At 41.9% G+C, this 24,281-nt stretch overlaps 1 long non-coding RNA gene across 4 annotated transcripts; it reads left to right on the top strand.

Annotated features, from left to right (window-relative positions):
* The first annotated feature begins 2 nt into the window (after positions 1-2).
* Positions 3-24,194, top strand: LOC119234314 (uncharacterized). 4 transcript variants are annotated; one of them, XR_008549978.1, is made up of 5 exons: positions 3-42; positions 8,493-8,563; positions 14,045-14,181; positions 22,116-22,209; positions 23,301-24,194. It is a non-coding gene; the product is annotated as an uncharacterized LOC119234314 (long non-coding RNA). The 4 variants fall into 4 exon arrangements; XR_008549977.1 differs by lacking the exon at positions 3-42 and adding an exon at positions 2,734-2,859; XR_008549979.1 differs by lacking the exons at positions 3-42; positions 22,116-22,209 and adding an exon at positions 2,734-2,859.
* Positions 24,195-24,281: the final 87 nt, after the last annotated feature.

Here is a 24,281-nt window from a genome sequence, read left to right as displayed (position 1 = left end):
GAGGAAGTGGCGTGTTTGGGCTGCGCGAGGCGCCGGATGTAGGTCAGTCTCGTCTCAGTTCCGGTTCGTAGTCGCGAGGTGTGGGGTTGTTTGGGTGTGGGAGCTTCCTCCGGAGTGGGGGGGTAACCTCTTGTTCCTTTTCGGGCCTCATGTGTCGGGAGGCGGGAGGGACGGCATTAAACGCAGCCTTCTCCGGGGGCTTCTCGGAAGTGCGGTCCCCACGGTGTCCTCATCGCCTGGTAATCTATTACGCATTCTTGACACCCACCCAGACCTCCTGAATCAGATACTCTAGACGTGGCTCAGCATCCTGTTTTAACATGCCCTGCGCAGATGCCGACGTCCGCCCAAGTGTGAGAACCGCTGCTTCATAGAAATAGGAAAGTGTATATGTGCCACATCTTCTTGAGCCAATCATCTATTATTGGTGGGTTCTTTCCAGGTTTTCCCTATTGTAAATAGTGCTGCAATAAACATAGACACACAATGGACTATTACTCAGCAATCAAAAAAGAGCAATCAAAAACTTAAACGCCATTCGCAACAACATGGATGGAGCTAGAGGGCATTATGCTCAGTGAATAAGCCAGAAGGAAAAAGAAAAATATCGGATGGTTTCACTTACAGCAGGAATATAGGGGAACCCAATAAGACATCAGTGTAAAAAAATAACAGTACAAAACACAACAAAGCAAAAACGGACAATTAGAAATCAGAGACATCCTGCAGGGGAGGAGGAGGAGGGAGAGGGATCAGAGGGAGGCAGGGAGGAGCACGGGGGACTGACGTGATGGTGCCCGGGTGCATTGGTGAAGGAAACTCTGGGGACTACACCTGAGGGGGTGGGGGGAAGCAAATATTGTTTAAAAATGAACAATGATGTTAAAAAATTTAAAAAATATTTTAAAAAAGAAGTAGAAAAGTGGTAGCAACAGAAACTAAACTGTGGCAAAGCTTTTGGAAAGGAGATTTATTTATAACTCATTATTAGAACGTATTTAGTTTTAATTACATAGGTTAATCTCCCCTGATAGGAGACTATCTCCAAATTACAGTTTTGAATGATAAGCAGAGCAGGATCAATACTTACACTTTCTTTAAGAAGAAATGTGCATTAAGCATGTATGTTTGTAATCATATCCTATTTGTGAATGGGTACACAAACATAGAGATGTGGAGTGGAAGCCAGTGGAATCAGTTTCCAATGATGATTCTTTTTCAGTTTACTCTTTTTCATACATGTACACTAATCTCAAAAAAAAAAAAAAAAAAAAAAGGTAAAGGCCTGACACACAAAGACTCTATATATAATGCATGCTGGGAAAGAACATTCCCTGAAGGATTGAGGTACTCTTATTGACCCTTAAGAAGGCCCTGTTCTCAGTTGGACTAACTCTTGGACAGTAACAACATCATGCTTTAACGCCTTCGAGCCTTTCTTTTTTATTTTTGTGTTTGGGGCTTTCCCTTTTCTCGACATACACTAACTTATCCCTCATATAGAGTCATATAACCTATAGAGCTAAACTAGAGCCCGGTGAGTGCGGCTGGGATAGCAATCAACCTGCGAGAATCGAAAATGCTGTAGGGGGCAGCAGTGTATAGCTAGAGATAAGAGGGAAGGCAAATCTGAATGGAACTGCGGATACTTTACTGGGGGTAGAAATTTGTTTAAAATATAGTGTAGTTTATAACTGCTCTTATTCTAATTGTGTATTTTAAGAACTAATGCTCAGAGCATCTTCCTTAAGTATAAACTTTGCACTTGTGTAAAAATCTCTCAAATGGGAACTCTTCTTGAGCCCCCAGATCAAAAAATAGGCAAATATTTATTATTGTATGTCCCATTGTATATCATTGTGATAGCTTGTTTTCAGGATTGTTTTGAATCTCTCCTATGCAAAATAGATTACTTTTTAGAAAGAAAAACTGTTGAATTAAAAGAGAACAATTGTACCACTTTACTTACATAATCATTTAATTTTCGCGATGATTCTATGTGGTATTAAAGACAAAATTAGAGCCAAATATAAGATTTGATTAAGTGTTATTTCAAGTAGGAATTCTGAAATACCACCTCCAATGAAGTGTCAAAATCTACTTTCACTGCAATTTTTCTTAAAACATTCACATTTAATTGTGTTTATTCTTCAAAAAGCAGTATCTAAAACCCTTAGTTCTTTTAACTGGGAATTTATTTTGTTGAAACCTGTAAGAAAATAGAACATAAAGATTTCACCTTATCAGAATATACAGCTATTTCCTTTAACTCAAAAAGTAAATGCATTGCCAAAGGTAGCTCCACATGAATATGTAATTAACTAATGTGTTGAGTTAAATGAGAGATTGCATTCTTTGGCTTAGCATTTATTGTATCCTTTCCTTGCTAATAGTAACCCCAGATCTGCTCACTTTTTTGTGCTCTCTTGACAGATGCTTTAAGTGATGAATTAGAGATGTGAACATAGTCATAGTAACTGCTTATGCCCTTTGCCCACTTTAGGCATAAAAGGTGTTCTGAATGTTTGCATGTAGTTTTGCAGGGCCATCTACGGACTTTTTGCTCTTATTGAGTGTTTTTGGATTAGTTTTGGATATAGTTTTAGAAAACATATCTCAGGATGACTCTTAGGTGGCATTGTCTATTTAAGGTTGATGGAAAAACAACTTTCAATGGAAGCTGGTCAATGTAGGAGGTCATCAGTTACAGCAATCTTGGTTTGTCCACTTAAATTTGTATTGTCTTACTAGTCTTAGGATGTACATTTTCAGCTATTCTGTTTTTCAGGTGTATTACTAAATAACAGAAATGTGCCACTGTACCACTGAAGAATTGAAAATACACTACAAAAACAGAAAGTAAGGATTCCTTCAGTTTGACAAAGATTGTAACCTAAAACTTTATAGGGACCAGAAATAGCAGAGTCAAGGTTACTTAGAACTATTCAAAAGTGGATGTAATAGTACTTTTGTATGCATTCTTTTTTTTTTTTTTTAAAGATTTATTTATTTATTTATATAAACACTGGGTACAATCAGAAGTGCTGGGTGAGAGAATTCACCAGAGCCAGAGCGGGGAGCAGAACAGGCAGAAGGGGAGCAGCGGGCAGCAGGAGAGGTCTGAGCGCCATGTGGGACCCTCCTCCGGTGGCCGGGGAGCAGCTGGGAATCGAACCGGTGCTGTGGAGGCTGCGGGCAGCTTTGCAACCCAGCGCTCAACTGCTGTGCCACCGGGGAGGCCCTCTTGTATGCATTCTTAATGGAATATGTTTCAAGAGCAAAAGGTAAAAACGCCAAATGTCAAATATCACAGATTGATTGCAGTGGTACTATTGGTAATATAATTTTGAAACATCTATGTCTACTGTAAAGTGAATAATATATTTATGTTAGTTAAAAGTCAAGGAGAAAGAAATAAAAGTATGAAATAAGCTATGGGGCCTTTGCTGTGAAATTTGAATTAGAATTAGAATTGTTTATATGTATATTTCTTAGAAGTAATGTTACCCCCTGTGAAAGATACCCATATTTTGATATCTAAATACCATTACCCAATAAAAGGCAACAGCATTTCTTAAAGAAGTGTTTGATTTGGGGTCTCAGGCCCAGAAAGTACAAAAATATAAAGATGTGCCTGCAACATTTTGCCAGAAATCAAGAGCATGCTCCCACACTAAAGGTATCAATCAAAAGCTCATAAAAACCAGTTTGAGGGGTCTCTGTTGACAATCTGTGAGTCAATTTGGGCACTAAGAATTGTGACTGGGTTGGATTATAAAAGAATTTAATACTTTTTTTTAAATTCATAAATCCAGAGTGATACAATCAAAGGTGGGAGATAGGATTTTTTTTTCTTTTTAGAAGAATGTCAGCAAATTAATGTATCAATAGATGGAATGGTAGAACTGGAAAAAATCACTATATACAGTCATCAACAGAAGCTAAAACCCATTTTGTAAAAGGAGACACAGAAAAAGATGTTCGCAATGTCAGAGTATCACCCACAGATTACTTATTACAAAGATGAAAATATATGTTATAATGAAGAATTCAGCAGTCATCAACTTAAGCTAGTGACCATATTTAGCACCACTAATGGTGATAAACAACTTGACTTATAATCTTCTTGGTTTGATACAGCATGAAGTAACAGCATCATCTATTAAACTTTGCCCAAAATGCCTAACCTAAATGTAATCAAGCCTTTTATTCAACTTCCAGTTTATAGTAAATATGGGGCTAGGGGAACAAATAAAAAGAAATTGAGGGAAGATCCAGAATGTGGGACATGCTATAAAAATCCTGCTTGAGTCCTTCAAAAGGTCAATGTTAATAAAAAGGTTAGGGGACTGGTCTAGATTAAGCGACAAAAGGCATAACAAGTGGAATGGGCAAATCTTGATTGGTACTTGGCTTGAAAAAATGAAAGTATGAAAGAAATATTGAGGCCACTTTGGGAAATATGCATATGGACTGGATATTGGCTGATATTGAACTATTGTTTGGTTTATTAGGTGTGAAACTACTCAGGTTACTTAGGAAAATATCCTATTCTGGTAGTTAGGGAATGAAGTGCCATAACACCTGTTATTTACCTTCAAGTGGCTCAACCAAAACATTGTATAAAATTTTACAAAACTCGTGTGTGTATGACTATATGTATGTATGTATATATATATATATATATATATATATATATATACATACACACACACACAATGGAGAAATAGATTTATATAGAGATTATATATATGAAAGTATTAAAATGTGACAATGTTAACAGTCATGGTGGTGGAGGATATATATGTTCTTTGTTATTCTTTTCAACTGTTCTATGTTTCAAAATAAAAAGAAGGGGGAAAGTGTTCATAGGTGACTGGAACACCTTTTAAAACAGATTTTTTTTTTTTTTTCCAGGGAGAGGGTTGACAGGGCTTGTTATAGATGTGATTGAGGATTGGTGGGGAAAAGGAACAGATAGGGCCTCCCTGGTGGTGCAGGGGGTTGAGTGCAGTGCTGAGAGGCTGTCCGCAGCCTCTGCAGCCCGAGTTAGATCCCCAGCCAGGGAGCTGCCCACATTACACTACAGACCTCTCCTGTCTCGCCTGCTGCTCCCCTCAGCAGTGTACTTCACTCTATCTGGCTGTTCTGTTCCCTGTTCTGTCTGTGGTGAATCCTCCCATCTCCCACACCTCTGGCCTGTACCCCAGTTCTTGTAATCATAAATAAATAAATCTTAAAAATAAAAAAGAAAAGGAACAGATAGTGGAGGGGAACTCTGGGAACTTGCAATAGCTACGCCAGGTCAGAAGCAACATGGGAAATTACACAGGCCCGTGTGGTTGTCAGAAACAAAGGGCCAGAGAAAGCCGGATGGATGGGTCAAGGCTTTAGCAGGAAAGATGTGGGCACTGGAAACCAAAGCAGTCACAGGAGCTCTTTGAAGGCCAGGAAGGAAAGCATGAGAAAGAATTCCTTTGACGTCTCCACATGCAGGATAGAATCTAATGGGCCTTGCTCTCTGATGTGGCAACAGGAACTTTTTTCATTTTTCAGCCCTGTTTTGTTTTTCTCATATAACAACAACTAGCAGTAGTTTTAAGGTGGACTTTTAAGCCTGGAGCTAATTGGATTCATCTGCAGCACAGTCCCTGCAAGTACTTTCCTTATTTGAATATTTTCTATTCCTATGTTCAAGTTGCCTGTTTATCTTAGTAAAAGCGTATTTATCACACACACAAAAAAAAAAAAAAAAGCAGAAAAGACCTGGAATATTCTGCATCACTTTTATTACATAGTGGACAATAGAATAATTTTTTTAAAAAAAGATATATTATATATACCAAAGAACCACAGGTGATAGAGGGTGTACATCCCTACATCTGAAGAAGAAAAAGGAGACGGGTAATTTCACTTCTTTCAGAAGTCAAAATGAGCCCCAGAGTTTTGCCCAATTAAAACTAGTACCGGTGGCCTGTAATTTGAAATGGTCACATTTAGCCGTTTTATTGATATAGTGTCAGCAGTTTAAAAAAAATGCACACAAAACAGAGGTCTTAATGCTCAAAGAACCCTTAAGGTGGCAGTGAGGACACAGGCATCTTTTGGTGTTCCCTTTTTTTCCACACCCCCCACCCCCATTCCGCTGTGTCCCCTCTCCCTCCTGCCCACTCAGTGAGGAGAGTCTTCATGAAGGAACATTGCCAAGCAGCCTTGCAGCAGAGGAGGTAGGGACAAAAACAACCAGCCGAAATAACTATGGCTTGTTGTATCTGAATTATGCAGAACTGGAAGTTATCGGCACTCGACTCTTGTTCTTGACTTTAATATACACATTTCTCTGTGTTCTTGCTGTGCCTCTTTTAATAAGTCCACAATCCTTTAGATAACATGGGTACTGTCTATAACATCCCTGTGTTCCCAGTTTTAGAACTTGAGATAGTGTGATTCATCTTGTTCCAAGACCCAGTACATTTAATATGTACTTTTATGGTGACATCCTCATTCTCTGTAATTAGTGTTCATGAAAGGTCTTTGGGGTCCTGGTAGGTTTCGTAGTTGGGTTTCTTGGGAAAATGACTGAGGGTTGTTGGGGTGTGCCCTTGGGAATGTCACCCTGGAGAGGTGACAGGAGCAGGACTAGACAGAGAAAGAGGAAGCTGCCATGCAGTTGCAACACAGACCTCAGCTAATCCTACAGGAGTTCTGCAGCTTGGGAAACCCCTTCAGAGATGCTCCCACATAAGTCAACAGCAGCAGGAATTTACGTCCAACCAGTGCCAAACAAACAATAGATGTGGCTGCCCCTGTCAAGGGGGCTAAAAGCAGTTCCTCTGAGAATTGTCAGCAGCCACCAGTGCTCCCTACCTCTAGGAGAATGGGCACTCAGTCCTGAAGGGGGAATCTGGGCAGCGCACCACAGCATCCATGGCAGGGAAGAAGGCATACTTTCCCTACATCACCCCTATTTTTGGCACCCCTAATGCTGCCTGATTTGCGGAGGCTACCTCTATTAGAAACGTGAAACATCACCTCGGCTTGTTTTCCTTGCCTTAAAAGCTAATGGAAAGTTGCCATCACACTTCCTGCAGATGATATCATATTTATTTTCAATTGATTTTTCTAATGTATATATAAAATGCTGTAGGAAAACTTGTTTGCTTATGCAGCAGCATCTCAGGTACAGAGATTAAGCACTTCCTCTGCTGAAGAATGCTCCAGAAGATTTTGGCAAAACCAGTGATTATTTACTCCAGCACATCAAAAGCTATTAGAGTGAATTTTATAAGAAGACAAGCCATTAGGTTGAATTTTATTTATTTTTTAACAGTGAGGAATCAATGATATTTTCTGAAAATGAAACAATGCATGATTGACTATATAGAAGCTTTAAATTTATGTTTTCACCTTACTTTGACTTCTTTTGTATTCTGTGACACTGATGCTCATCCTAATTTCTCCCCCAGTTTTAGCTAAAGGAGTCACTTTTCTTCCTTATAGTCATTTAACTAATTCTACCCCTTAAATGTTGTTCTCCATCCCAGTGCTATAGACCAAGTTGTCATCACTTCTCCCCTAACGTGATGAAATAACCAAAGAATGAGCTGTGTCTTCCACACTTGGCTGCCAGATTGATCATCTGGAAACATCAACCTAAGCATGGCCACTCCTACCTGTTAAAACTCCAACTAGTAATCCACCATATAATATTGATGCTGTGACCACAACCTGCTTCTTGCCCGGAGCACTGACCACTCACCCTTACACATGGACCATGTGCCCTGCCCTGCTGGCTCATGCCTTACTGCTTTGCCTACTGTGTGCTCCATGCCACATGCCTTTCCCTGCTTCTCTGCCTGGAGGCCTATCTTTAAAGACCCAGTTCTGATGGGACATGGGTGATTTCATCAGCTTTCATGGGCAGAGCTCCTTGCTTCCCATTTCTGCTTAGTATTTTCACATCTAGTAAGACCACCCTGGACTATTGGTTTAGAATATTGTTCTAAACACCTCTAGGCACCATATTCAAGGGGCAGTGATTACATCTTGTTCTTCTCTGAATCTTCAACTCTTGGCAAGGTGTCACTAGCGCTAGTAGAATTCTGTCTCCTTGGGAAGGTGGAGGAAGCTAACTTCCAATACCAGTGAGCATTATATTTGACCTTGGGGAATATTCTAAAGATATCTTGTAATTAGCCTTATGGTATTTCTCTAAAACTTGGGCACATGGTGCCAGTTTCTTCATGAGGTTATTGCCATAGTAAGACATAAGGAGTTCATGTTTTGAAGCATTTTCCTGGAAAGAATTTTGATTGCTCCTAATTAATAGTCTTTTTGTAGGCAGTTGAAAATGGGTCTTACCCTGGTGTGTGCTGCTAAGGATATAGGTATAGGACTGTAGCAGCAGCTTGATTATAAGCAACTTAATCAATGTAACTGGTTTATTTTTTCAGTGTTACTGTTAGCTGCCTAATTGGGTGCTTTCTCCACAGGCAGAGTAAAGTAGAACCAATTAACCTGACAGTCAATGGAAGAACAAAACTCACATAACTGAGACAAGAAAGTGAGTACAATTTATAGATACATGGTCATTTGCTGTGTGGTTTATGAGAGAGAAGTGGTGAACCTGGAGCTGACTCTCTTGCTGTGACTTGTAAAGTGCCCTGAGTTAAATCACTTTATTTTCTGCCTCCTATCTGAAGAAGAAAACACACACACACACACACACACACACACACACACACACACATACATACACACAGAGGAGGATAATAGATTTCTCTGTATCCTCATAAGGCAAGTAAATTGTTGCCAGTCATTTGTGAACCCAGATTAAATGGTCACGGACTTTCTTTTTTTTGGTTGTGATTGCTGTTCTTCTTTGTTATTTGGGTTCTTTTTTCTTTTGCATTTCTCCCAAATCTTTATTTTATGGTCAAAAGAAGACACGGCACCATTCTTGGCTGGCACACTAGCCAGGGAATTTGTGGTTCTAATGTGGATTCTGCCTTTCAGCAGCTATGAGGCCTTCAGCAGAGAGACTACAACCCCAGTGGGTCTCCATTTCCTTACCTATGTTTCCTTTGAACCCTGAGACCTTGCAATTCTTGAATTTATAGGCCATCAAGAAAGTTGGCATATAGTTTTCTCTGATTAATTCAGTCCATACGTAATTACTTGTTCCTGCCCCCATCTCTCCTTCTGAGTTTGTGTTGAAGTATATCAAGGCTGCACAGATTAGCCTCTGACAATAAGTGCTATTAAGGGGGTTCCTTGTATGAAACCACATCTCACCCCCTCCACCCCAGCCACACTCTGAGACCGAGGCATTTTCTGTAGACTCAGTGAGTACATGCTGGCTAAAAGAGGATGCTTGGAAACTCTACAGCTATCAAACTTCTATTTTTACTTTACAGAGAAAAGAAAGGTCACTTGACAAGAATTTCCTTTGATAACTTCCCCCTCTAGCACATGCACCTAAAATATTTTTGTGTTGATTCATCCTTGAAAAGATGAAAAAATATGACTATATTCACATTTAAATCATGTGTACAACCAAAATCAACATTAAAAAGTTAAAGATAAGCCACAGGCCGTGAGAAGGTATTTGCCATAAAGCACTAGTAACCAGAACTATATTTTATAATCTGACATATCATTAACAAAACAAGTAACCCCATGGAAAAGTGAAAAGGAGGAGGAGGCAATATGAATCAACAATTCACAAAAGAAAGAACTCCAAGTGGCTAATGAACACTGAAAAATACTTAACGCTAATGAATAATTAGGGACATGCCAACAAAAACTATTATATCAAATAGGAGAAAATGTAAAAGTCTAAAAAAACCAAGAAAATATTTCATACTTGACTAATGTGAGCACACATCATTATTTCCAAGTTGGCATTAGCTAGTAAATTGAAGGATACCCCTTGCAAACCAGCATTTCCATTCTAAGAGATGCTCTTGTATATGTATTGAGGCATAAAATTTATTGTAGATTTGTTCATAAAAACAAAACCTTACAGACAACATCCTGACTGCCCATCAACAAGAAAGTGGAGAAAAGTGCATGGTGCATTTATTCAATGGGTGAATTAAAGAAGACATACCGATGGCCAGCGAGCACATGAAAAAATGTTCATTATCACCTGTCATCAGGAGAAGGCAAATAAAAACCACAAATCTCATTCCTATGAGACTGACCCTTGTCAAAAAGACCAGTGACAACAAGTATTGGAGGTATGAGAAAGGGAACCTTGAATACTGTTCGTGGAAATGTAGACTGGACTAGATATTATGGAAAACAATTTGGAAGTTTCTCAAAATATTGAAAATAGATCTACCTTATGACCCAAGAATCCCACTTTAAGTGTCTACACTAATGAAGCAAAAACACTAAAGTGTTTACAGTGCTATAAGAGCCTGTTTCTTTGCAGCACTATAATAGCCAAGTTGTGGAAACAACCTAAGTGCCCAACAACAGATGAGTGAATTAAGAAGATGCCATTTGTGCCTCCATGGATGGAGCTTATATGCTGAGCAAAATAAGCCAGAAGGAGAAAGACAAATACCTGATGGTTTTGTTTACATGTGAAATACAGAGAAACAAAGAGTCAGACAAAACAAACCAACAACAAACCCTAGATATCTGACTGTAGAATGGAGGTTACCAAAGTGGGAAGCGGAGGCCTCCCTGGTGGTGTAAGGGGTTAAGACACAGCAGTATGAAGCTATCAACAGCCACTGCAGCACCAGTTTGATTCCCGGCCAGGGAGCTACCCACATGGTGCAGCAGACCTCTCCTGACTCGCCTGCTTTCCCCCTCAGCAGTGTATTTCAGTCAATCTGCCTGTTCTGTTCCCCACTCTGTCTCTGGTGAATCCTCTCACCCCCACACCTGAAGCCTGTACCCCAGTTCTTATATGCATAAATAAATAAATCTTTAAAAATATATAAAAAGGGGGGTAAGAGTAGGAAGAAGAACATAGTTGGGAGGGGACCCAATGGACTATGGGAGAGGACTGTGGGTACCTTGGTAGTGGGTGAGGCGTGGTAACATCCATCTGAAGGGTGTAATCCTGTACCTCCAAATCACAGTATTCTAACCAGTCTTAACTCAATAAAAAATAATTTTAAAAAGATGTGGCATATATTTACACCATAAAATACTACTTTGCTACACAGAAAAATGAAATCTTGCATTTTGTGGCAATATAGATGGAACTGGAGGGGGTTATGTTAAGTGAAATAAGTCAGGGAGAATGACAAATACTGTATGATTTCACTTATGTGGGATATAGAGAAAGTGAACAAAGGAACAGAAAATCAAAACCAAAACAAACCCTAGAAGTCTGACTGTAGTGTTGAAGTTGGGGTGGGGGGAGGTAGGGAGGGGAAAACAGAAGGGAAAGGATTTTAGGTGTTTTGGTGGTAGGTGTGGAGTTTTAACATGCAGCTAAGAGATGTGAACTTGTACCCCCAAATCATATACAGTGTTTTAAATGACTGTTACTTCATTAAAAATAATACAATTTTAAAAAATAAATAATACAATTTTATGGAATTTTTTCCAACAAATGATGCCACCTTCCATGTTCTCCTGCAAGAGGGAAACCTGGAGGGAAGTGAATACCATTATGTAGCTCAAACTATTTTGCCCCTCATAACTGCTGTCTTATCATTCATAGCCTGGAAGCTTCCTACACTGTCATCCTGCTCTCTCTTTTTTCAGTTGTCCAAATCATTATTTTAAGCCTTAGTTCTTAACATGACAACTTTAAATCTTCTAGTGGTTTTCTATCCCTTTGGAAATAGTTTCTGCACCTTAGCATAGCCTCGAAGCTCCTTCAAGATCTGCGTCTCACTGACATCTCCCACCTTAGTCATGCCAAATCACTTCAGGCCTCTGAATGAGCCCTGGTATCACAGCTCTGTAGCTTTGCCAATGTTGATCTTTTTGTTTGTGGGAAGTTCTTTCCTTTCGTTGGCTCATCTGTACTCATCCTGCAATCTTCAACTCAAGGATCAACTCCTCTTGGAAAATATCACAGATGAGGTTAGATGTCCCCTTTTTTGATGTTATGGCATTTGTGCTTACTTACCTCTGTTATATCTGGTTTTCCATTATACTCTCGTCATTAATTTTCCTTTTAGATCAGGTCTTAATCATCATCTGTAGATCTCCAAAAAGTGGCCCAATGTAGATGCCCAGTGTTTGTTAAACAAATGAATGCCTGGGCCTCCCTGGTAGCGCAAGGGGTTAAGCACCACACTATGAAGCAATCTGCAGCTTCTGCAGCATGAGTTCTATCCCTGGCCAGCCAGGGAGTAACCCACATGGTGCAGCAGACTCTCTTGTTTGGCCCACTGCTCCCCTCAGCAGTGTATTTCAGTCAGTCTGCCTGTTCTACTCCCCACAGTGTCTCTGGTAAATCCTCTAACCCCCACACCTCTGGCCTGTACCCCCGCTCTTGTATGCATAAATAAATCTTAAAAACAAAACAAATGAATGCCTGAGTGGAAGAGAGTTTGAATTGATAACCTATTTTGTCCCTCACAACTGCTATCTTAGTTCAATCTCTTATCATTTATAGCCTGGAAGTTTCCTACACTGTCATCCTGCTCTCTCTTTTTTCAGCTGTTGGAATCATTATTTTAAGCTTAGCCACTATATCTTTGTCTTGATAAACCTTCCCAAGAAGGCCTGAGTATAGTGAAGCATACTATGCTTATTTTCCCACTGAGAGTATGACTTGGGCTAAATGATTCACCTTCTTAATCTTGTATGATCAGTAGCACATGGGTTGAGCAGCTGATTTAAACAAGCAACCCTATCTTTTTCTTTTTTTAAAAGATTTATTTATTTATGCATACAAGAACTGGGGTAGAGGCCAGAGGTGTGGAGGGTGAAAGGATTCACCAGAGATAGAGTGAGGAACAGAACAGATGGACTGACTGAAATTCACTACTGAGAGAGCAGTGGGTGAGACACGAGTGGTCTGCTGTGCCATGTGGGTCACCTCCCTGGCCAGGCATCGAACTGGCGCTGCAATGGCTGTTGATAGCTTCATGGTGCTGCGACTTAACCCCTTGCACCACCAGGGAGGCCCCCCTCTCTATCTTTTCCAGCGAAACTTTTTTGTATTCCTCCCAGATAGAAGTGATAGACTATCCTTATTTTGCTCTTATGCCACTTTTTGTCGAAAGGTGCTTGTGGCCGGGCCTCCCCGGTGGCGCAGCGGTTGAGCGCTGGGTTGTGAAGCTGCCCGCAGCCTCTCCACTGCTGGTTCGATCCCCGGCTGCTCTCTGGCCACCGGAGGAGGGTCCCACATGGCTCACAGACCTCTCCTGCCGCCCGCTGCTCCCCTTAGCAGTGTACTTCGGTCCTTCTGCCTGCTCTGCTCCCCGCTCTGGCTCTGGTGAATTCTGACTGTACCCAGTGCTTATATGTATAAATAAATATAAAGGTGCTTCTGACTGTACCCAGTGCTTGTATGTATAAATAAATAAATAAACCTTAAAAAAAAAAAGTCTATTGAATGTGGATTGGTAACATAGATACATAGATGTGTATCATGGGCCTCCTGGTGGCCTAGGGGTTATATCTCAGCACTATTCCTGCTACCACCTGAGTTCAATACTAGGCCAGGGAGCTAATCCACATATGGTGCAGCAGACCTCTCCTGTCTCTCCTGCTGTTCCCCACAGCAGTGTATTTCAGTAAATTTGCCTGTTCTGCCCCTGCCCCCACTGTGACTCTGGTGAATTCTTTCACCCTCTGCACCTCTGGTCTACACCCCAACTCTTCTACACACACACAAAAGAGGTGTATTATATACAATGTTGTAAACCAGTGTTACCCCAATGGAAAAAAAAAAAAAAGGTGCTTGTGGCCATCATTCATATTCCTGGGGTACTTGTGTCTAACCTTGACTTAGTAGGCCCCTTTATGAGTCTGTCCAGAATGGGTGTAAGTAATTCGTTTGCCAAAACAAGGCCTGCATTTCTCCAAATGGTGACCTTTTGTTTACCATCATTTTCAGCTCATGATTATTGATTTAAGACTCATCATGGAGAAGACTAAAGAGTAAGAAAATGAAACTCTCTGAACTTAGAGACCAGCTCAAACCATGGAGAGATGGAGTCTGCAGAAAGGTTTGGCTCTTCCATCAAAACACGTGTGAGTCATCTTTAATTTGGTAGGGAGGCCTCTGCTACCTCGACACCCCCACATCAGCTGCCCTCTTGCCTATTTCTGCTCTTGCTTCTGCTCCATCTCCCAAAGGTGGTTGGGTACAGAACTTGGAACAAGGTGAACCAGCTCTTTCCTCTGCCCTTGCTGCCTTAAGCCAGTCCCCTCCTCTGTGGGGAGCTGACCTTTCTAGGAGATGACTGTTCTCTTATAACCTTTATAGTATGACCCATATGTGAAGGTATGCATGTATTTCATGTTTTGCTTTCTTTACCTCTTATCTCTGGACCTCGTCAGAGTTCTGGTCCTGAAACCACATTATAGGTAACTTAGGGAGAAAACTGAGAGAATAATATTCCTCCAGAGAGTCCTGCCCAAGACACACATGGCAAGTCTGCTGCCAATTCTCTTCCTACCGCTAAGAAACTCCACTAGCATGAGGGAGGCCCATTTAGAGTTCTCTCAAAAGCAATTCAGATGCAGCAGAAGTAGCAACAACAAAGCTAAACTAAAGAAGGAAAACAAATTGTCAAGAACAGTGAGTAATGGTAGAATTTAAAAAAATCGATATGTGTCCGTGTATTTCTATGCATGGGGGTGCTTCCATCTGAGTGAGTGGGTGACATTTGTCCCAGCCCAACTGAGCAAGCCAGCAATGCATGAGTCACCTTCTGTGTATCAATCAGCCTCTGCCTGGTAGTTAACAGACTCACTAAAGGAAACTCTATTCCCAATCTGTCCCTAATTGAATCTTTAAATGTAATCCAATTGTCAGTCAGTTTACAAACTTCCTCCATATTCTTCAAGGTTGCTGTTAACTTTGCCCCATCACTTTTACAGCCTGGCTGGAATTCGATCAGGTTTATCTTTGTTTGGTTTGAGGAGGAGTTGAAATGCCTCCTTCTTTGAGAAGACCATTGTGTATCCACCCCCGATCCCTGACCCCACACAAGTTGGGTAGAACAGAGAGGTGATCTCATAGGGTTTTTCCACCCAAAGATTCTGATTTTATAAGCATAAATATGTAAAAGTCCCAATCATTGCCTTTTAAAATCCCCTTTGTGCTTAAAGAGGAAGCTTGGTGAATTGTTTCAGCAAAGTGTCAGGAATAGCAGATAGCGCTGATTCACCAAGTTCTGTAAACACACCTCAGTTTCTCCAATCATTGATTCAAGATGAGAAAACTCCAGAGGATGAGAAAACTTCCCTTTCTTGCATACTAATATGGCAGCAAACCAGAGATCAGCCTGTCCCCTGACAGTCGTGACACATGAATTTGACAAGTGTTCCATCTTTTCCACCCCAGCTCATGCTGCGCCCTTCTGGCTACATCGCTCCCCCAGGCTCTTGATTCAAGTCTTATTCATCTTTGAAGGCCCGTCTCTCCTCAGTAACCTTCCCCAACCTGACTTAGAGGGAGTTTTTCCTCCCCTGAACTCCTCTGGCACACATGTCAAAATCTCTTCATTGACATTTAGTCTAGGTTTTCCAAGGCAGAGGCTGTGCTAAATTCTTATTTGCACCCCCATGGGGATGGCGGTGCTTGGCTTACCGTACCGGTGTGCAATGCAGGCTGTACATCAGAATCACCTGTGAAGCTTCTGAGACCTACAGATGCTCAGGTCCCAGAACAGACATTCTGGATATGAATCACTGCACAGGTGACTCTGATTTGCCCCTGGGCTGAGAACCACCACTTTGCTTTCTTTGTAAGGATTGCATGAGTGAATATGTAGACAGGTACTTTTCAAAACTATAGGCTTTCATTGTAAATGCTCTTTATGGCTAATAGTGAATGCTATGGCTCCCCCCAACACTACCTTCAACCCCCTGGCTCCTACTCTCTTTCTTACAGAACCTCTGTTCCTAGGACTGCCAACCCCCAACCCAGGCCCCTTGCTTCAGAGGAAGCCCATCCCATCCTCAGTGTGAGTCTGAGGCGAAGATTATGATTTGGGAATGGGTGTATAACCCAATTCTGGTCTTTGAGAAGCAAGGGGATTGCTAGAAGGTCTTCCTCCTTTAGGAAGTTTTTTTCTTTCACCTGCTGTTCCGCTGGTTGTTATTGGCACCCACCCTGTGATCTTTATGTCTTCCTCCCCTATCCCCCTTCTCCAGAAGGAATAAGGATTAAGATGAAACTGCAAGAAACCTGGATCCTTTTTTAGTGGGCCAAGCAAACCTGAGCTGATCTAAATGCAGATTTCCACTTAAGTGCACTGATGAAACAATTCCTAATTGTTGAAGAGAGTTGTGCTACTTATAGCTGAAATATCTTCCCAGGCACACTTGGCTTTATTCCTTCAACCCCAAGAATCACTTGCCCTCTGTAGACAGTGCTGAATAAACATTTGTAGAAGGAATAAATGAATGATTGAATCAGTGAGAATGATTGAATGAGTGGGAATGAGTGAATGATTGCATGAGAATGAATGCGTAATTGAATGAATGGAAATGAATTCATAATCATTGAGTGCCTACCTATGCCTGCCTATGGAGATGAACTAGTCTCTGTTAGCATGAATTTTTCATTCTGGTTGGAATAAAACTGTACTTGTGGGCCAGGCTAGCAGCTTCTGTAGAGAAATAAGCCTTATATTCTGCTTGTACATGTAGGGTTCAACCAATATGAGCGGTTAGAATGAGAACATTTATACCAAAAGATCAGTGCTTTGGAACTCACCTGACCACGAAGTAATCTTCTGGATTTTTTAAGGAAAAAAAAAAAAAGGAGGAAATGCCCAGAAGGATCAGAAAGAGTATTTTGTGCCCGAGTTTACAACTCAGAGGGAAAATTACAGTGCTCTTATTACTCGATCTCAGCCCCAGAGCATAAGACAGAGCATAAGGCATAATTGCAGAGGAATGACTGGGGAGGAACAGTCTGAAAGAGTTACAAAAACCTGATTTTAAGAAATAGATAAAACTTGGAGAATACCAGAGACTTATTGAATGTCATGTTGTGTGTATGAGAAAGGTAAAACACAGGACGTAGCAATCAGCTCATCTCCATGTCTTCCTTCTGCATGAAAGCAGACAAAGGGAGATGTATCTTCCCCTCAAAGACTGCCCGGGGTCAGCTTAAATTGGAGAATGGCCTTCCTGAGATATTTAAGTATACAAGTTATTTCAAAGCAGCCTTCTAAGACTATTTAGATGTATTCTTTGTGGTTCATGGGATGACCTGGTTACTTTTCTGGGGATGTGAACACAGTGAAGGTGAGTGCTCCCCTCCATGGAGATCAAGGAATCCTTTGGTGAGAGACATGACTGGATAAGGCAGGTTTTGGGTAGTAACAGGCCTAGTGAAGGTTGGGCTGATCAGAAAGCAAATACAGAGGGGTAGGGTAAGAGAATGAGGTGATGGACAAAACCAGGAAGACTAATGGTGATGCAAGGCAAGGCAGACACTGTAGACCTGGGGAGACGAGGGCTTCCTGGGGCAGGGCTCAGGAACTGTAAAGCCTGGACACCAGAGAAACAAGAGTCAAGAGTTTTGACCCTAAATTCCTGGGGTCATGCCTTCATGATAAAACTCCACACCAGCTTATAGGAGATGCCGAAGGATGACCTCTTTGAGGGTAGCAGGTGCCATAGAGGCCTTATGAGATAAAGTCTGTTTAGTCCATACTATGTAATGTTCAGTGGGTGAATGAGCTCATCAGGCTGCCCTGAGAGATGGCAGCAAACAGTTCTTCATCCTTAAACTCTAAATTATAGGCTCTTCTCAAACTGGCTCACATTTCAGTTCCTTGAAACAAAAGACAAGTGTGAAGGGCATCTTTTTCCTTGCATTGGAGTTTTCTATAGGAGACCACTCCTCTCCCCCAAACCATGTGCCTCAGGGGATGCCAACTCCCTACCACACTGTCCCATCTAGGAGTAGGCCAGAGACTTAGATTGTCTTGTTAGCATAGTTCACCCCTCTAGACACAGTGATAGCTCAAAGATGGGTACAGAATCCAAGCTGATAAAAGGAAAGTCAATTATAAGATTGACAGTTCTAACTACAGGGAATGGGGAGGTTCTCTTTCTACCGGGGCTGCTGAGTTATAGCTGTACCTGTAGAATGTGAACACAGTTGGCAAGAACCACTGTGTGGAGAGGGCTGACCAACAAATGGAGCCAATTCAGAGGTAAGAAGAGGTAAGGGAGGAGGGAGTTGGAGTGGGGCAAGTAGGTCAAAAGACAATAATAATTCTGACCCTATTCAGGGTCTTCTCTCTTACTGTTGCTTAAGGCAGCCTGTTACTGTTACTTGCAGCTTGGAATCCTGAAATGCTAAATAATTGAGACTATATTATAATAATTTTGCTTTCCTATCTTCCCAGGATAGATGGGATCTGGCTAGTCAACTTATATTTATGCAGTGCTTCTATTGTCATGAATAAAATAGAATCCTTGCCTTCAAGGAACTTATGTTCTAGCAGGAGGAGAGAGTCATAAAACAAGTTACTTAAGAAAAGTTTGGGTATAGATAAAGGATCCTGGGCAGGAGAGGCTATTTTCAGTGAGGATAACCAGGGAAGATCTCCTGAAGGAGGTGGTATTTAAGTTAAGATCATAATAAAAGAAAAAGAGGCAGCTGTTCAAGTGGACAGAGAAGTCTCAACAGGTGAACTGGGACAGACCCTTATGAGCCTGGGTTTTATTCTGAATCTGGTAGACATTCACTGGAATGTTAACAGGACCCATCTCACCTTTTAAAATCATTTTCCCTTTGGTTGAGTGAAAGTTGAACTAAAGGAAGACAAAAAGGAAGAAAGACCTAGTAGGAGGCAGTCTGGACACAAGATGATGAAGGGACTCTGGGCCAGGACTGGAGGAGCAGAGGTGGAAGTAGAGAAAGGTGGTTGGATGTAGACACATTATGGAGGTAGAAGCAGTAGAATATATAGATGGGTTAGAAGTGAGGTATAAGGAAAATGGATGATTTGGGCAGGATGACTAAGTTTTCACTTATGCAGCTAGGTGGATGATGGTGCCATTTACAGAAATGAGAAAACAGGTCAGGGAGTAGACTTAGAGTGTAGGGAAAGAATCCACATTTCTGCCTCAGCTCTGGGAGATGTCAAGTGGGGAGTTGGTTAGACTCGGCTGGGGTTCAGCAGAGATGTGCATGCTGGAGATACTTATTTGCAAGTCATAGATGGATGGATGGACTGGATGAGGTCATCCAGTTAAAGAAGAAGGGGGATGATCAAAAACAGTCCTGAGCACCATTCAGAGAAGGGGAAAACAGCAAAGGAGAATGAGGAATGACCAGTGAGGTAAGAAAAAAGCCAGACAAATACGATGTCCCAGAATCCCAGACGAGTGTTTCAAGAATAGAGAGCTGTTGTATAGATTGAATACTGCCCAGCGTTGAGTAACATGAGCACAGAAAACTGACCGTGGCTTTCACAAGATGACCCTGCTAGGGGACTGTCCGTGCGGGGTAAGGACCAAGTCACGTGGCAATGCAATGAGAAGAGAGCTGGAAGAGACACCCTGGACTCTTATTAGGGATAGACTGGGTTGATTTTTTTTTGAGTCAAACATTTTTAGTTTAAACTTACATACAATGAAATGTAAAAACTATTAATCATTTTTAATTGAGATGAAATTCACATAACAAAATTAATCATTTAAAAGCAAACATTTAGTAGCATCTAGTATATCACAATGGTGTGCCGTCATCACATCTTATCTAATTCCCAAATATTCCCAAACTCCCCAATAGAGACCCCACAGTCCTTACTGAATGTGGGGTTCCTTTGGGGGCTATGCCTTCTTAATATACTATTTTATGCATTTCAAAAAAACAGAGGATGCATTCTTTAGGTCCAAATAGCTAAACTCCATACAAAACAGGCCTTTATTGAAAGACTATGGGCCAAACTGAAGTAATCTAGGGTGCCAGAAGTCAGAGTCCAGGTTACCTTTGAAATAGTTTGCAGTGCATGGAAGGGCTACATCAGGGGTGCTTCTGGGGTGCTGGAGATAGTCTATTTCTTGAGCTGGGTGGTGGTTGCATGAATGTTTCCACTGAAAGATAATCATTCAAGCTGTGCACTTGCTTTTTTTCTGTGTGTATGCTATAATTGTTTTTAAAAACTTATTTAAATAGTTAAAGAGCCTGGACAACTGGAATTCAGTTTTAGCTCTAGAGGTGACTAGCTGTATGATCTTAGGTGGACCCCTTAACCTCTCTGAACCTTGAGTTCCCTCATCTAGAAATGAGACTATTGAGCCAGATTCCCTCCTAGGCCCTTCCACCCACTGTGGTTGCACTTGCAGTTCTGTCCATTTGAAGTCAGGTACTTGCTCAGATGAAATCAGCTGAAGCCCTCACTGACCTTGGCCGAGTTGGAGCCAGGCCTTTTTCATGCTTCCCTTTCAGAAACGAACAGTTGCAGCTGATGTCTCTATGGTGCCACTTGTCACCAGCAAGGCAGCTGTGAAGTTAATGATAGTGCAAATAAAAAGCTGCTGGTAATTAGGCGGCTGGATGTTCAAGCATTATTGTTATTTAAAAAAATCAATTAGCTGAATAAGAAAATGTCATTGAGACAAACATTCATTTTTCTCCCTAGCATGGTTCCAGCTGGGTAGGAGGAAAATGTGGTCAATTCCAGAAGGAGAAAATACGTTTTGGATATACTGGGACTTAATATATATTTTTAAAACTGCACAGGGAAAGATGAAGGTTTTTTAAAAAATTATTTTAGGTTTCTGTAAGAGAGGAAGCTTGACATAATTACCTGTGCTCTGTGCCTGCTGTGGCCTTATTAACAAGCCTCTAGCTCTGGCCACAACCGCTTCCCCGTTTCATCCTTCAGGAGGAGTCTGGCAACAAAGAAAGCTTCTAGGAAGCCTGTGCTATGGGTCAGCACTCACATCTCTGGGCTAAGACCTCAGTCCATGAAACAGATAAATGAAACAACTGAACTCCACTCCCCTACTTCTCTTGTTCGTTGTTTAAACAACTGCATGTAATGGAGCAGGTAATAGAACATAACTCGGGCCGTTCTGAGCTTGTTCTGAGCCGTCCTCTGCAGAGTGCTGGGGTCTGTGTCCAGCTGGAGCCAGGGAAAGAGCTCTGGGAGTTATGGAAATTTCCTGAGCCTTCGATTCCTTATCTGTGAAAGGAGATACTGCTAGCCCCTCTCTGCCCCCAGGGTGTACGTGTGTGTTTGTGTGCGCGTGTGTGTACATGACAATTGGTTTACATAAGCTGAGGAAAATGCTTTGCTCAGTGTCTGGCGTGTAATAGGCACTCAGTAAATTTTAGCTATTTTTACTCTGGGGAAGAAAAGGAGGTTCTGACGCCTGTGGGAAAGGGGTAGGGCAGCGTCAGCAGCAGTAAGTGGTCCCTCTGTCTTCCTCTTGTGTGGCCTTGGGGACTCCTGACCAGGGTCTCTTCACCACCGTCACTCTCCCAAGACCCCAAGCAGAGTTTTTATGTTTCTCTGTGCTTCTCGGTCCCTGCTTGTTGTGCTTTCAGAACCACAAATAGCCGGGAGAGAGGGAGTGAGAAATTGTGACTGTTCCCTGTCAGGGGTGGTGGCCACGCCCCCTGCCGCCACAGCTGGTGACACAGGCCTTGAGCATAATGGAAGGCATTCGGGGATCTATTTTTCTCTCAGCACACAGAGCATTACTCACCTCACTCCTCTGTGTCACAAGGAAGGCGAAGGGGAAAACAATAAACCGCCAAGGATGAGTCAAGTTTCAGTAGCGTCTTTGCTCAGGAGGCAGCCTCTGCATCTTCTTAGGCATTCCTGAGATTCAAACTGCAAGTCCCCAAGTCTGACCCTTTCTTCTTTGTTTATAGGGAAGGGCAACCAGAGCTGTGTTTTGATTGTGTTCTTTCTAGGTTAGAGTAAGGAGGGACGTGATCTCTAGCGCCCCAGTGATTCTTTTTTTTTTTTTTCCCCCAGTGATTCTTGACCCTGAATAAGGCTGGTTTCAGCGCGCACCTTCTCCTAAGAAATCAGACTCTAGAAGCAGCCTTTTGGATTCCTAGTGCTACAGGTGTGACCTAAAGTGGGCATGTTTTTATGTGTCCTTGCCACATACATCCCTCTGATGGGCACATCTGCAGGCATACATACCCTCAGCATATATACATACTTAACACACTCAATGCACATACACACTCAACACCCAAATATTTAATACACATCCTCAATACCCACATTCTCAGCATATATAACATATAAACACATGTAACACATGCTCAGTATATGCACATGCCCTCAACACCCTGTTCAACTGATACACATAGGCAACACATACACATTCAACACACACACACACACACACACACACACACACACACACACACTAAGCCAGCACCAATATGTTCAACACTCATACAAGCACTCCTTTCTTTGCCTCTACTGGAAGCTGAATGGTGTGGAAAATTGAAATCAGGAAAGATTCACCACTTTAAGTTGTAATTTCATGCAGCTTACCAGCCCAGATCAGTCTGGTGGAAGGAGATCAAGAAAAACAAACAAGTAATTGTTACACTTGAAGAAATGAGCTCCACAAAAAGTGATTGTGCACCATCACTTTTTACAAGCCTGTTTGAAATGGGCCACCCTGAGTTTACTCCCACAAAGCTTAAAATTTAGAGGCTACTCTAAATACCATCTGGGTAAATTCATTGACATGGGTTAATATGAAACCAAAAGTTAACTGGAATACCAAAAACAGGTGGAATCGTTAATCTTGCCGTATCTAAAATTAATTGCTTTCATTTCCAAACTCTGACGCTAACAGAGTTCTTCCTCAAAATGACAAACCCATAGAACTTTCTGGGTAGTGGCATATAAATGAGTAAGATCACTGTGTTCCCTGTTTTTGATTCTGGTAGACCATTCATATGGCAAGAAATATGCTAGAGAAGAATATATTCCATTCTTAATTGAGTTGTTTTCATATTTTCTGCCTGAGGACAATTTGTCATTATACTCGTTTTCTAGTGGTCTTCTTTTTCATGTGTGGTAGCTTGATTTGCTTTTCCATCATGATCTACTTTCAGCATTGATATCTTTATTTTCTTCATTTTGGATTCTAAAGCATGCATTGGGCATCTAAATGTGTCTGACTCAATACAGGTACTTCACTTGAAGAAAACTTAATAGGATTTGCAAGTCAAAGTCACAGAGAAGGACTCAGCAAGATTCCCTTGACAAAAACAACCAAAGACTGGCCCATTACGCATACATGGTTTGTGAAGCAATGAAGTGGACATTAAAATTCTATTTGTGAAAAGACACACAAAGGATTTAAAAAAAAAAAAGCCACAGAATGAGAGGGCGGGGAGATATTTGTAGCACATTAGTTATTAAAGGAGTTATATGGATCAATTCCAATAAAAATGGGCAAAAAACATGAACAGGCACTTTACATGAGAAGCCCTAACGCCTGATGAACACACGAGGAGCGCCCAAGCCCGGGGGCACCAGGGAAGAGACCATAGAACCAGAAGCAAGCCACAGACCTGCCAAGCAACAGAAGCTCAGAGGTCTCCTCATTCCTCGTGTTGGTGACATGCTGAGTGGCAGGAACTCTCTGCACGCTGGTAGGGAGCACATCTGTCTAAGCCACTGGGATGCTCTTTGGCACCATCCACCAGAGCCGAACCCAAAATGCCCAACCCAGGAACAGCCATCCCAGGACAAGCCTCGTCCTAGGAGCCAAGGACGACGACTGGATGAAGCCCTCAGAGCAGCATGATTTGTGATGGCTGCAAAGGGAAAGCGAGCCAGTGTCCCCCACAGTGGTCAGGATAAATCCATAGGGTGTTGCCCACCCGCTGGCAGAGAGAATGTCAGCCAAGGCGTCAAGGCACAGCTTTCCACAAGGACATTCACAGAGCTTGCAGGCTGCAGGGCATTTCGGAGTCAGACCCTCTTGGAAATTCAGTAACACCATAGTACTATGGAGTTACTTCTGTCTGCAGAGCCTGAACCTGCTTGAAGCAGCCCAAGACACTGGAGGGATGAGAGAGGCTCCCTGATGGGTTCTGGTGTAGGGAGAGTCCCTGGAGTCACCAGCTTCCCAGGTGATGGCCATGGTTGTTGCTGATGCTGCTG

This window comes from Talpa occidentalis, unplaced genomic scaffold, assembly GCF_014898055.3.
Source record: "Talpa occidentalis isolate TD23 unplaced genomic scaffold, MPIMG_talOcc4v2.1 talOcc4.8, whole genome shotgun sequence".
In the NCBI taxonomy this organism is placed as follows: domain Eukaryota; kingdom Metazoa; phylum Chordata; class Mammalia; order Eulipotyphla; family Talpidae; genus Talpa; species Talpa occidentalis.
This window is presented reverse-complemented; position numbering and strand designations above follow the sequence as displayed.